General features: G+C 38.7%; 1 long non-coding RNA gene across 1 annotated transcript; it reads right to left on the reverse strand.

Annotated features, from left to right (window-relative positions):
* Positions 5,478-13,934, reverse strand: LOC110395117. Its single transcript, XR_002436173.1, has 3 exons — positions 13,675-13,934; positions 8,045-8,146; positions 5,478-7,670 (listed from the first exon to the last, which is right to left on the reverse strand). It is a non-coding gene; the product is annotated as an uncharacterized LOC110395117 (long non-coding RNA).

Below are 14,155 nucleotides of genomic sequence, written 5' to 3' on the forward strand. Positions count from 1 at the left end.
CTTACAATATTTTAGACAAAGCATAGATTGCAGCCTGACAATCGCTTTCCTTAGCTTCCAGAGATAGGAATTAAAATGTTTCTCACTCTGTAATAGTGAACAAATTCTTGTCTTGGGTGTAACTTTATATATATCCATTTCAATCTGGTTGAATTTTAACACGTGAAGCTTTACAAAACTATCACTAAAGAAAATAGTGCAACTTCTTAGATCACTACGGTCGCTTAGACAGCCTACCAGTCATAATCATTAGCTTTCATCATTGCCTGTTTCTCTCTAAATATCATCAATCAAAACCAAACAAGTGTCATTTCCATAAACCATTATTAGCATAATAACAATGTTGTTGTAAATGAGGATGCAGTAAATACAAGGTTTTTTGGCAGAGAAAAAGTCATTTTTAGATTAATTTATGTAGTCAGACATAGAGAACAATGGTTTCAGCACACACAAAAAAACCATAATTCCAATCACAGAGTATTTTATGGGATCAGATAGTGAAGATGAACATCAAAGGGGCAGACTTACAATTTAACTTACAATTTACAGTTTCAACTCATGAAAAAATAGATTTAAATGCTTTGCTAGTAAGTTCAAGGTGGAAATTATCAGGCTCGTAACCATCAGAATAATCAAGTTCAACAGAAAAAATGGGACAAGAAATCTAAATAATTTAAGAAAGTTTTTACAAATGTAAGCGTGGTCAATGTAATAGCAGCTGACTGCACACAGTGACTAGGATTTAAAGACACTTCCTATAAAGGTCACAGAAACCCTTCAGTTTCCTTCTGAGTTTTGTTTTCCCATATGTGTTTTCATCCACAGTTTCAAGCAGGGAATATCTAATTGTCTTGTCCTACTAAATAAATCAAAGGTGAAAGGTATGGTGGCATCTGGGCAGGACCTGGAGGAATAAATCAAGTATACATTAGCAGCACTCTGCAAAGGAAATTAAAAATAGAACCGCAAAACCTAATCCAGACCACAGTCCGGTGGACATCAAGCTTATAGAGCTATATTATGATTTGGTGAGACAGACTTCTGGCTAAACATATTGTAATCACGTGAACCAAAATGCTTTCATTTTAGAGTGGCAAAATGATTGAAACCATTTCTAAACGCTGGAGAGAAGCTTTGTAAGTCAATGGTCTATAGGAGTAGGGGTGGATATGGCATTGCCCCTGCAGGTATGAAATGGAGTTTTTGCTTTTAAGGATTACATGCCTTAGAACTAACTTATTAACTACTTGATGTAGTCCAAGCACACAGTGGGTTTGTTGCAGCATGGAAGTAATATCATAATAAGCAACACTTGCGTTATACTTAACATTAATGGCATCATGCAGCAGAAAGTCAAGGTAATTTCAGTTCTAAAGATAGTTTTGTATATTCTTTCTCAAATCTCTTTAGATACACAACCAGAACCCTAGCCCAAAGCTAAGCAATGAATGACAAATCCAAATAGTTGCAGTTTTGCGGATGAACACGTTGTGTCTAAAAAGTGTAATGCAAGAGTCTGACACTGAAATCAAATTGTCTTCCTCAGGGAATGTTCAGTAGAGCTATTTTAGAGTAGCAGGTACAGCTCTCTTTTCCGAACAAGCCAGAAGAGGTATGACAGAAATATCCTTCATCTTGCAGTAACAGCCTTGGAAGAAGTTGATAGCAAGTGCCATAAGACGGGTTACCTTTACATTTAAGGCAAGCTAAGTGATGCTGTAAAGCTGCCAGACCAAACTCACAAGAAATGTGTGCTAAGCAAGAATCGTATATAAGAACAGTCAATGGTCTTCACTAGCCCTAGTTGCTAACAGCTAGAGAAATGATTCACTTTAATGGACAGACATTTAAGATGTCTCCTAAAAGGTGCCGATCCAGGAGCTAAGTTTAGATGTGCATATTTGAATTCCTTAATTTGTTTCTCTGGTATTTTTGGTCTCAGAACTAAGAAGTAATGAGATTTGCACCCCATCAAAGAACTGTATTTGTAGCATGATGCTCTGTATCCAGTACACCCTCGGTCAGGACGATGCATCTGCTTCAGTTTTACGTGTATGTCAGCAGTGAAACTCTGGTTCATGGCAAAGCAGTCATCTTTCACGAATATGTTAACAGCATTCAAAATGCAGAGGAAGAGACACAAACTCACACCTGCAGTCCTTGCTACAGCAGCAGCGATCACTGTTTAACAGTGATATATAAGCGCAAGTCTGATGTTTCTTCTGTTATTCGTGTATCTGTTTTCATACCTTTTAGATGTGTACTTAAGGTACCGATGTTTTTTCCGACTAGATTACATGCTTCATGAAGTCTCACACTGAGGATAGTCTGTTGCTTATCCCAGCTTGTTAACATGCCTTCTTCATCATCTCTCCTGTTAAGGAGATAAAATGAGAAGACCTTTATTCAACAATGCATGTTCAGCATCAGAAAACTTTATCATATTCCCTTTACCTTTATGCAACCAGGAAAATATTCCCAGCTTTAAATATTGAGGCTTGAGTGACACGTCAGCATTCTCTGGAGACTTCACTAAAAGCAATGTTCAAAACATATTTTCAGCATTGCTTTTTAAAGAGAGAGAGAGAAAGAGTGAGTTTAGGGTGGAAAGGCCTGAGACAGCTGCTGGACTAGTTTCAGACTGGCAGTACAGAAGCAGAAATAAAAACAGAAGTCACAGAATCTGGGGAAGGAAGAATGTGAAAGAGAAGAGAAAACAAGCAGGGAAGACCTTACATTTGTTACCAAGGTGCCTTTTTTTTCATAAAGCTCTCGGTAACACTGAAAACCACGGTGTAAGTACAGGAAAAAATATATTTACCTTAGAGTTTAGTTTTCTCAGGAATGGCAGGGAGTTTTGCAGACATCACAGCTATTACCATTCTGGTTCCCAACTGATGAATGAGGCACCGAAGTGTAAAATGTCTCTCAAAGAAGTGAGCACTACTGATTGTGTCATCATTTTGACAGAATTTTGCTTTTACAGAAGAGATTTAATGCCCCTTCACCATGAAGGAATCAGATTGCCATGAATCCCACTGCACAAGACAGCAAAGCATGCTGAAGTATTACAATGGAGAAGTAAAGCCTACCTTTCGAAGGTCACAGAAAACCCACGTGTATTTCACAGCAGAATGCAATGAAGGCCATGAAGTTGCCCAGAGCCATCTGAACACATCCAGTGTCTGCAGTGCATAACCTCATTGCAGTAAAGGGCTTCGTTTTACCTGACTGTGGAGTACCATTATTCAACTACTCTTTATTCCCAGAACAATAAATAAGTGGTAATAAAGGCAGGAACTCACTCCCCTCTTTTAGGACACTCTTTTTTCGCATTTACTATGTAAACCAAAAAATTAACTACCATGTTGCTTTGTTGGTGCGAAGATGTCAGCAATTCTCTTAATCTTAGCAACAACGACTGTCAAGAATGCCCCTGAGCAATATTAACAGCGGGAAAGCTGCAGATTAAAACTTAAACCTTTGCTGTAGATTAAAATTTAAGCTTTACAAAGTGTTCACAGGATTCACAGCTACACAACAAATGCCTGTCCTTTAAGGGATTAGAGGTGGTCTTGCATGAAATGGGAATGTCCCTAAAAAATCATGTGCTAATCAGCTGAAATGGAGGAAACAGGATATTTTTGATGTTTCTTTCTCCCTATTTTTTCAGTGTTTTTACTCTTCTACATTTTAAATGAAGGTGACGTTTCCATTCTAATCCCTTAAGAACTGGAGGCTTGCTACACAGCCATCTACAAAGAAAACTTTGTAGAAGAGCTAATAAACAAAGCATAAGTTATGGTGTAACAGACATTCATTTCAGGAACATCTGAGGAACACCTACTCCACATGACCCTGATACAGATAGCAAAGTCTTGCACTGAGTTGGCAGGTTGTTTTTGTTTGTTTGTTTTTTCAGTATCTCTGATGAAATAGGATAAAATCTTTGTCAGCAATAGTGCTAACAAGTGCATGAGCATTAAGAAAAAAAACAATTCTGATTACATTCAGGTCACATTTCACCAATAAAAAGCGAGATGTTCAAATGACAATTCCACTTGAACTGTAATTCTATGACACAAATTATGGTACTGAAAGAAGACAGTAATTTTTTGAGACTTCTTTATTGTAACCGTGTCAGATCCATTTTCAGTTTCTTCAGTTATGTTGCACAGAGTTTCACAGATGCTACAGATCTCCGTAAGTCTCACTGTAATAACATGTTCCAGGTAATTGTCGGTTTCTTGGAATGCATTTGTCCCTACTTCATGCCATAATTAAAGGAATCACATAAACTTTGGAACAATCTTTGGAAATCTGAAAATAGGAGTTTAATTTACAAATGCTAGGGTGGAATAGGAAATGAGCGAGCCAAAATCAGCACATAGCCATGCTCATTTGCAATGCACTGAACAAGGCATCCCTTTTGTTTTGGCCACCAAGGCTTACCCAAGGCAACTTTTATATATATTGTACAGTGAGAACAACATCAGGTCCTCTCCAAAAGAGCAAAATATATTTATTATCAAGACAGAAAGATATTACTTGAAACTAAATGAAAGGCTTCCTTCAAAGTTCAAGAGAGAACATAGCTATAGGGAAAACAAGTTATTAGAAATGAGGCCTTCTCTTATAGATGTTGAACACTATTGCTCAGAGTAGGTGCTGAAGTCCACATTAAAAACCAGGCTCTGGTGGTGTTTTGTTTCAAAAAAAAAACAGATGTCCCTAGGGGTGTGAAAGGATTATGCTGCACTGGGAGTTCACAGAAATAATTCCGAATGAATGCACGTGTACTGGGGCCCAAAGGGGAATGAGAGAGATTTGTCAGGAATATAGTTCCACTGGTGACTGTTGAACTTGACATCTGACTGAAATCCAGAGGTCTGCAAGCCCTAAGCTGCTAACTCTTTATAGCAGGAAAAGGACTAGCATGCACATCTGTTCTCACATTCCTGCTGAGGCATCTCTGTCAGACGTATCTGACTTTCAGAGAATCCTTCGGTCCAACGCACGTTGCAGATGTATGCCCCTCTGATAACTCCATCAAGGTCAACTGTGGGGAGCTCCCATAATGTTTCTGTTGTGTTTTCTGTTTGTACACCTCCTTTGCATTAAGTGGCTGATTTTTGGACAGAAAAATCTCAAAATTTCATTAAAGAGCCCATGGTTAAACCAAGGTTATAGCTTATCAGATATATTATTTTTAAAAAGCATTCCTGTAGCTTTTCCAGCAATGGCGACTCTGATCGGTAAATTAGTCTCAGCAAAGACTCCTTGAAGGCTCCAATTGTCTCCATTGAAACACAGAAGTATAATCCCATTTTCTATAACTCTTAGAGCTCAACTTGTCAGACAGTTGTTCACCTATCGCATTATGCTTTTGTCAAGATGTGCAGGACATTTTGTACGGAAGGATACTGTGAGAAACAGTATTGAAAGCTTTGCTGAAATTGAAAAAGATTATGTCAAGCGGCTTCCCTTTGGGTAACTTTGTCATAAAAGGAAATTGTATTCATTAAACTGAACATTTTGCTCAAGAAAGTCCCTTCTTTATTTCTTGTTCCCTGTGACAGAATGGAAGATGAATGGCTGACCACTGGCTGGCTTGTAGATCCGCTATTTCCTTCTGAAGAATGATGATTTGGCTAGCTCCCTCGTTTAAGAGAGAAAACCAAGAATCTGAGGTGCTGAATTCCAACTTCTAAGTCTTTGATTTGTCTCTGGGTAAGAGTTTGGGTCTGTGTATCCCACATCACAGCAGAATATTCAGCACCATAGAACTATTTTAGAGTTTACAAATACTCTTATAGCATCTTCTTCCCTTTATCCTTCCTACTTTTGCTTTGCACGCTTTGAAGTGTAACGTCCAAGGATTCTTCAGTAAGACTGACAGAGTGAAACAGTAACTCAGTGTGTGGAACATCTTTGTCTGACAGACCGGGAGACTGAAACTTTCTGATTCTTCAGGATTGGAAAATCAGTCCTCACACGAGATGTGCCTCATTGCTGACATGAAAATCTCACCTCTGGAAATGAGTGGGTAATCAAGAGTAATTCATTTCCGAAATGCTGACAGGACTGCCAGTTCTGCTGGCAAAAGGGTATTGTTCCTCTCAATCTACATACCTTTCCCTGAGGAACTGGGTGACTCTGTTCAAATGTAGGGAATCTGTGTAATCACTAGCTTATAAGATTACCAATATCTGATTACGAAGGTTGTGATGATATCAGGAAGGGAATTCATGTGAAGCTGTTTGCAAGATGTTTTTTTTATTTACTCAGAATGTATTTCCTTTCCTTTGGGAAAGGTCAAAACACTTAGAACAGGGGAAGAAATGGGTATTATATTAATGATCTTTCTGGGCCTACCATTCATATTTATTGTTTGCGCTGCCTTCTTTGGGTGTGCTGACAGAAACACATGAATTTCACAGAGAATTCCACCTGTATGGGTAACAAAATAGATGTCAGATGAGAAGAAGGAGTGGAAATGAAATTTGGAATAAAGAAATCCTCAAGAGCATTCAGAGTACGTCAGCAACAAACTGGGAAAGGTTTATGGTTTTCTCCTAACACTCAGAAGCTCCGACAACCCCACATCCACTTCAGGCTGAAAGTTCTCCTGTTTCAATATCTGGAAAACCTAGCAGTTTTGTCCACTGTATTCCAGGGCTGATGCTCACTGCTGCTCTTGGATATTTTACCATAGATTTGAAACCAGGTATTTCTAATCATTTTTTGATAACTTAATCTAATCAGAATAATGATAATTAATGTCAGTTTGCATGTGATTGTCTTTGTCTTGGGAGGAGTACCTCCATTACTGATTTCCAGCTGTGGTCCCAAGCTTGTTTTGTGTGTCTCATGGGTAAACAAAAGTATACAGCTGTGACAGTGAACATAAATCTTGCACTCCACAGAATGCATGAATGAGCTGACAACAAGCCTGTATATTATATACTCTAGGATTTTGAGTGGAATGAATTTCTCCTATTCCCAATTCCTCAGTGTTTTCTACAGAATAGAGTATCACAACATGCTGATGTTCATCTTGCCTTGCACCTCTCATGAAGCCTCTGGGTTCCGCCATTCCAGATCCACACTTTTAGTCACACAAAGATTTCATCTTGCATCCATAATTTGCTGCAGATCTGACTATCACTCATTTACCCAAAAGAGAGATTGAGCACACACATTGCTGCCCCTACTGATAGATTAACGTCTGCCTGAGAGCTTAATATTTTGTGTTTTACTCATATGAGTATCTTTATTGATTACAACTGTGTTACTCATGGAAGAGAGGAGTTCATTATCATGCACGTGGACAAACATCTCGAGTCAGTCCAGTACGGTCAAAGTTTTTTCCCATCTTTTCAGGACTCTCATATTGCTTTACCTTTCACATCTCTTCCCATTTGGCTTCTTTCACTTCTTTTGTGCCCTTTGTGAGCAAATTAAGAGGAATGCAACAGAAATAGACTCTTATAAGCTCTTTTCCCAGTGCTATTGTAGGCTGCATTTATTCTTCCACTGCATCTGCACATGGCCTCAAACAAAATCATCTTAGCTCAAGACAATCAATTTTTAATGGTGCTTGCAGCAGGAAGCAATAGTTTGACAGCTGATCCATTGGCCTCATCGCAGTTTCTGAACAAAACTGAGAGCTGCCAAAGCAAAAGAAAATATTAGGGGAGGAGAATGAGACTATACCTTAAGCATCTCCAAAGTTCAAATAAGAAAAGAAGTTGGAAGTTATTAAATAAAGGAGGTTATTGAGGCATACATCTTAGGCTAAAAAATAAATTCAGAGATCTCAAGGCCAAAATAATACATAGGCTATTTCCTATTAGCAACACTTTTGTGACTTGTGCTAAGGCAGTGGGAAGCAAAAACCATATCTGTTTCTCTAACATGAAATGCTAGACAAAGTACACATATTTGATTTTCCTGTAAGCTCTGGGGAGATGCAGGGTGAAAAACAGGTGCAAGGAGCCACAGGAAACCATACATCTGTGCTGAGGCAACCCTCACATCTCACCTCTGTGTGCTCACGTGGGCTGCGGTGGGCATGCAGTAAGGCACAATCTGCTGTCCTCATTGGTGGCCAAAACTCCATTCCCTTCTTCACTCTCTAGGACTCCTGCCAGGTGAAATGGCGGAAATGGAACATCTGCACATAATCTCATTGACTCTATTTTTCCAGTACATGACTTTATGATGCTACAGGGCACAGGAAAATAAATTATATCAGAAGAATCATAAAACTATGCTGGGTACTAACAGGTAAGCTTCAGCTGCACAGCTAAACCTGTAGCTATTTGTTCATAATTAAAGATCTGCAAACATTTCTGGGTGTGTCCAAAGAAAGAGTCAAATCTACAGTGCAATCCAGTGGCAGAATGCAGTCACTACTGACACCAGTCAATATAGTGTTCCTTCCAAGTTTGCACTGTTTTTCATCTTTTAAGTGCAAGAGCACTGAGAATAGTGCACAAATAATACCTCTCCTTTTACAGAGAAAGAAAACAGAGCATCGCGAGCTTGCATGCATAACACCCTAGCAGTGGGATGCTTACTGTGTAAGCAGGCATGAAAACATGAAGTGTGAAGTTTCAACAGCTTTATGGTCTTCGCAGGTATCAGGAATGATGTCTATTAATTCAGAAAATGTCATTACGTTTATGGTGAAGATGAAATGCTACAAATGATTGTTTTTGAATTATGTCAATTATCTTCTACATCAGTTGAGAAAAATTCATTCTCAGATTTTTGACTGCAGCTGATTCTGACTTTATAGTAGAAGAGATTTCATACTACAGAGTTAAGAATGGAATGAGAAAAAAAATCAGACCAGCAGAAGGATAAAGGATCAAGTTTTCAGACTTGTGCATCACCACATGTGTGAAGAAGGTTGTCCTATGAATCACAGAATCATAGAATGATAGAATCATAGAATGGCTTGGATTGGAAAGGACCTCAAAAATCATCTAATTCCAACCCCCCTGCCACAGATAGGGTTGCCAGCTGCTAGATCAAGTACTAGATGGGACTGCCCAGGGCCCCATCCAACCTGGCCTGGGTTGGAGGTAGTTAGGAAAGGAGGACCCTGGCATCACTGAGGTGGCATTAATCACTGTATTCAAAGCATCAATTGTCAGCAGCTACTGGGAGGAGACTAGCAGCCTAACCTACAGCACTGATTGCTGCAGGAGGAAGACGTCTACCCAAAGACAAACAGATTTGTCAGTGGAAGGGACTGCAGAAAGATAGGTGTGCATCTCTTATCCTACTCTTGTAATACTCCACAGCTTTAGTGCCACCTTATAGCACTGAGTCTTACAATGCCAGTATAATGTTCCAGCTTTTGTTTCTTAAGGTAAGAGAGGAGCTAGAATTTTCCAATGATTACTATAAAAAAAAAGAAGAAGAAAAAACAGTGAAGCAAAAGTAAAACTATTTGAACTCTCCCAAATAATGCAGGGAAATGTACAAGGATGTGTGACAGAGATTATTGAAATTGCCCTCAGGAGGGGAATGAGGTGGCAAGAACTTTCTTTCTTGAATATTTATAAGACTCAAAAGTTTTGTTTGATTGGTTTAAAGTTTTGTCTGATTGGCTTATAAACTGTGAAAGAAAAAAAAAGAAGCAGAAATTCCATCCTGCTTTAATCACTGCCCACTCCAAGCTGCCCTAATGACTTCCAGATGCCTTCTTTTTATGCTATTGTTTTGGCACAGTTTCCAGACAACTTCTGGGTCTGTTAACGCTGGAAAAAAAAAGAAAGAAAGAAAGAAAGAAAAAAACCCAGCCTCACTGCCCTCCTCTTTCTTCTAACAGAAAACAGATTTCACTCTGGTTATATAAATGCGTGATGAGGTGGAGAAATAAAATGCCTGTTGCTGTCTCTCTTCAGTCTTCAAGAATCCTTCTGACAGAAAATGAAGGAAATATATTCAAGATAAATTTGTTGAAGGAAAAGAAGTGAAGGCATATTTCTTAAAATCTATTGATGTTTGTGTTGAAAGTTGAATATAAAACAAACAAAAAAAAACTTAGTCTGCAAACATATAACTCTCCATCACAAAATGATTTTCATAGTGCTGTGTGTGCCACTGTTCTGTTGAATCTTCTAAGGCAAATAATTTTGCCCTGTAATGCTTCTGTTACTCCCTGTGTGAGATGGAGACAAGAGTACTCAGCCACACTATAAAAAGCTCTAAAGACCTTCAGATGCAAAGCAATCCTATCTTCAAAAAGGGCAAGAAGGAGAACCTAGGGAATTACAGTCCTGTCAGCATCACATCCCTCGGAAGGTGATGGAGCAGCTTAACTCAGAAACCATTCCCAGGCATGTGAAGGAGAAGAAAATCATTGGGAGTAGTCAGCATGTATTCACCAAGGGAAAGTCATGCCTGACCAACCTTGATAAGCTTCTGTCATGCAATGACTTGCTTGGTAGACTAAGAAAGAGCAGTGGATACTGCCTTCCTGGACTTCAGTAAGGTGTTTGACACTGCCTCTCATAAGATCCTTATAGGCAAGCTGTTGATGTATGGGCTGGATTTGCAGACAGTGAGGTAGATTGAATAGCTGAGCCCAGAGGGTCATGATCAGTGGGTGATGCAAAGTCTAATTGAAGGCCAGTAACTAGCAGTGTAACCTAGAAGTCACTAGTGGGTCCAGTCCTGTATAGCATCTACATTAATGAGCCGGATGATGAGATGGAGTGCACCCTCAACAAGTTTGCAGACACCACAAAACTTGAAGAAGCAGTGGATATGCCAAAGGGCCAGGATTTCATCCTCAAAAGGCTGAAGAAATGAGCTGACATGAATGACGTGGAGTTCAGCAACAAGGAGTGTGAGATCCTGCACCTGGGGAAGAACAGCCCCAGCACTGGAACATGTTGGTCCCAAAGACTAGTAATGGAATAGCTTGTTCAGGCTGGTCTGAGGTACTAAGAACCTGTCTTTCCTCTGTATTTATCCTTCTTACCATCCAGCACACTTACAAAGTGCAAGCCTAAGGCGAGAAACCTTCAGCAAGACACCAGCTTTTTTTTTATAAGGAAAGCAATTTTAATTTATTTTTTCTGCTTTGTGATTTAATATGTTTAGATAGATGAGCTCTATGAAAGATCTGCATTAAATAAAACACTGAAATCACCTGGATTTCACTCCTCTAACTTGATACAACGAACTTTACATATTCTTATATCTAATATAAAGTTTCAGATAGCTTTGACGCAAAATCAGATGTTTCATACCAGAGAATACATGCCATATCCCTCGATGTCCAAAAGTAATATGTGCTTGAACAGGTGGTTCTGAGACTCACTGATCTTTGACAGATTTTTAAATTCTTGCTCACCAACATTTACATTGTTAGGAAAAGTTCCCAACTCCTGCCAGGGTTTTGCCAAGTGAAGCTTTTAGGTAGACACTGGAATTAACCTTTGAACAGCAAGCCCATTAAAAATCTAAGATCTTGAGTCTATTAAATCTAATAGAAATATAGAGCTGACAAGCAAAGTCAAGTCATCTTGATCGATCTCTTTACTTCTAAGCAAGGTTCAAAGTTTCTAAACAAATTCCAAAAAATACTTCATATACCTTTAAAACATCTAAGGAAAGATTTCTGCCACCTGTTTCAGCAGATAAGTGGTATTATTAGAAATTTTTTATCTAATATTTCTATGAAGTCTTTTTGCATTTAAAGAATAAGATAAATTTGGACTTCTTCTGCCCAAATGAAGTATAAGCAACTTTTCACATACTGGCTAAATACAGATTAAATACCCATTCAATCTTAATTTCCTCAAAACTGATTCATTAGACTTCGTTGAATGAGTTCCTACTTGTTACTTTCTCTCACTTTCGTTTTGCCTCTGCAATTTTTCTCCTATGCACGTCAAGAGCAAACATAGCTTCATCAGTGCTGAAAATCAGTATAGCTGCTTACATATGTTGTTCTTACGAACATACTTCCAAACTACACCAGCAAAGCTCATATTCAGCTTAGCTTCCCTTGTGTTCTCCAGATCTTTCTCTGGAGTGTTATGACCCAGCTAATAACTATTCATTGTATTTTTATGCAACTGTTTCTTTTTCTTCCTGAATTTATTTTACTTCTGTTTGCTTTCCTCGAACTTCACTGTGCTATTTTCCTCTTTTTGTCCAATCTGATAAGATCATAATGAGCCCTGAGAATGCTGGGTGGAACAGAACTCGCTTATGCCTTTTGTTTTTTTTTTAACCCAACAATGAAATGCCCTGAATCAAGCATTTGTAATGAAAGATTTTGGATGGGCCATCTGAGTGACAGTACTTTCTAGGCTGTTCCACAACAAGACTTTTTATCTTCATCGAACTTTTAAAACTCGTCTCCAACCAGCATTTTTATTCTTCCATACAAATTTTTATGTGATCTCTCATTAACAAGTGTTTCCCCCTTCACAAAACCATAGTAATTAAGTGCAGTGACCTATTCCCTGTAATGTAGGATAGAGCTTCTGGTGACACAGCAGGAAATAAGGAATGCCTCCCATATGGGCTCATCATGAAGGAGACTACTTTATTTCATCCCATATTTTTGCTGAATTTCCTGCAGAGTTCTTTACGTGCTAGCTTCCCATTCATTTGTCCCACACCTGACTTTCTGAGAAGATTCCAATCAGAAATCTCAGCACAGAAGAAAACAAAAATAACAGTTGGCAGGAGATGAACTACCTCTTCATTCTACCTCACAACACATGAGCGAGCCATAGATGACACAACACAGTGTTTGCACCAAAGCTGTTTCACACTGAAGGTTGAATTAACTGGCTTCCAAACATCCTGACCAGAAGATATTTATGTGACTCTGCGAAGGTGGTGTTTGCTACTGATGGGGAGAGTTTTTCAAGTCTTTTTTCATGCAAACTGTATTTAAAAAATAAAACAAACTTCTTTCAAATCAGAAAATTTCCCTGAAGATTATCGTATCCTTGGGCTCTTGTAAACTTTTCAGTAATGTCTTTAAGTGAAGAATTAAATAAAAAAATTGTTCATCATAGAATCATAGAATCATAGAATTAGCTAGGTTGGAAAAGACCTACAAGATCACCCAGTCCAACCATCCACCTACCACCAACATAACCCCACTAAACCAGGTCTCTCAACGCTATATCTAAACGTTTCTTGAACACCTCCAGGGACGGCGACTCAACCACCTCCCTGGGCAGCCTGTTCCAGCGTCTGACCACTCTTTCAGAAAAGTAGTAATCAACTCAAGTAGTATCAACCCCCATGTATCTTACTAAAAACAGAACATTTTCTTTCAAAAAAAAAGTTGTTGCAAAAAATAAAAGTTTTTTTTGTTAAAATGTTTTCTTAGTTTTTTTTTCATAGAAAAGCAGATTTAGAAAAAATGCTGATCACTTGAACTAGCAGGAATTAAAAAGGGGAATGTAAAACTTTTCAGCCAATTTTAAATGCATATTTACAAAACAAATTTAAAAGGTAGAAGAAGTCCTCAAAAGCCTTGAATCTTATTTTACAAAACTATTTTCTCCTTCATCCTTGGTGTGTCCTGCTTTCTAAAATCTCAGTAATGTAAAGTTCTCCTACATAAGCGTTACAGATTCCTCATACGTTTACACGACCATGAGCCGTGGTACGTTTACTCACTGAGATCCAGGGGGCACTTTAGCAAAGGCTATTTTATGCTTTGCCCAGGCTTTGTGCTCAGCCTGAGTATGGTCTGTCATTTGCATCCTCCTGACACGTCACAAAGTGAAACAAGCCAGCTTCCCTTCGCAGAGCTGCTCCATGAGATTCTTTTAATCCGACCTTGCACAGTCAGTTCGAAGCCCTGCCTCTATCTTGCATGTGTTTTCCAGATGATTTTCTCACTCTTTTGTTGCACAGCTATGTGAAACAGCTCAGATTAGGTTAAAAAAATAAAGCCACATACAGTGTTTATGTTGTGGCATGGAGCGGGGAGACTTTTTCAGGAGGGCGGGGAGCAGCAGGGAAATTTAGACATTTGCTGTTCATTAAAACTGCTTTTGCTAACACAGCTGAGGAGACTTTTGCTCCCTCTCTGTGTGTTTTTCTAAAAGAAAAACAAACACATTTCTGATTAGCTCTAAATTCCTAATTACTCACT

Source organism: Numida meleagris, chromosome 2, assembly GCF_002078875.1.
Source record: "Numida meleagris isolate 19003 breed g44 Domestic line chromosome 2, NumMel1.0, whole genome shotgun sequence".
In the NCBI taxonomy this organism is placed as follows: domain Eukaryota; kingdom Metazoa; phylum Chordata; class Aves; order Galliformes; family Numididae; genus Numida; species Numida meleagris.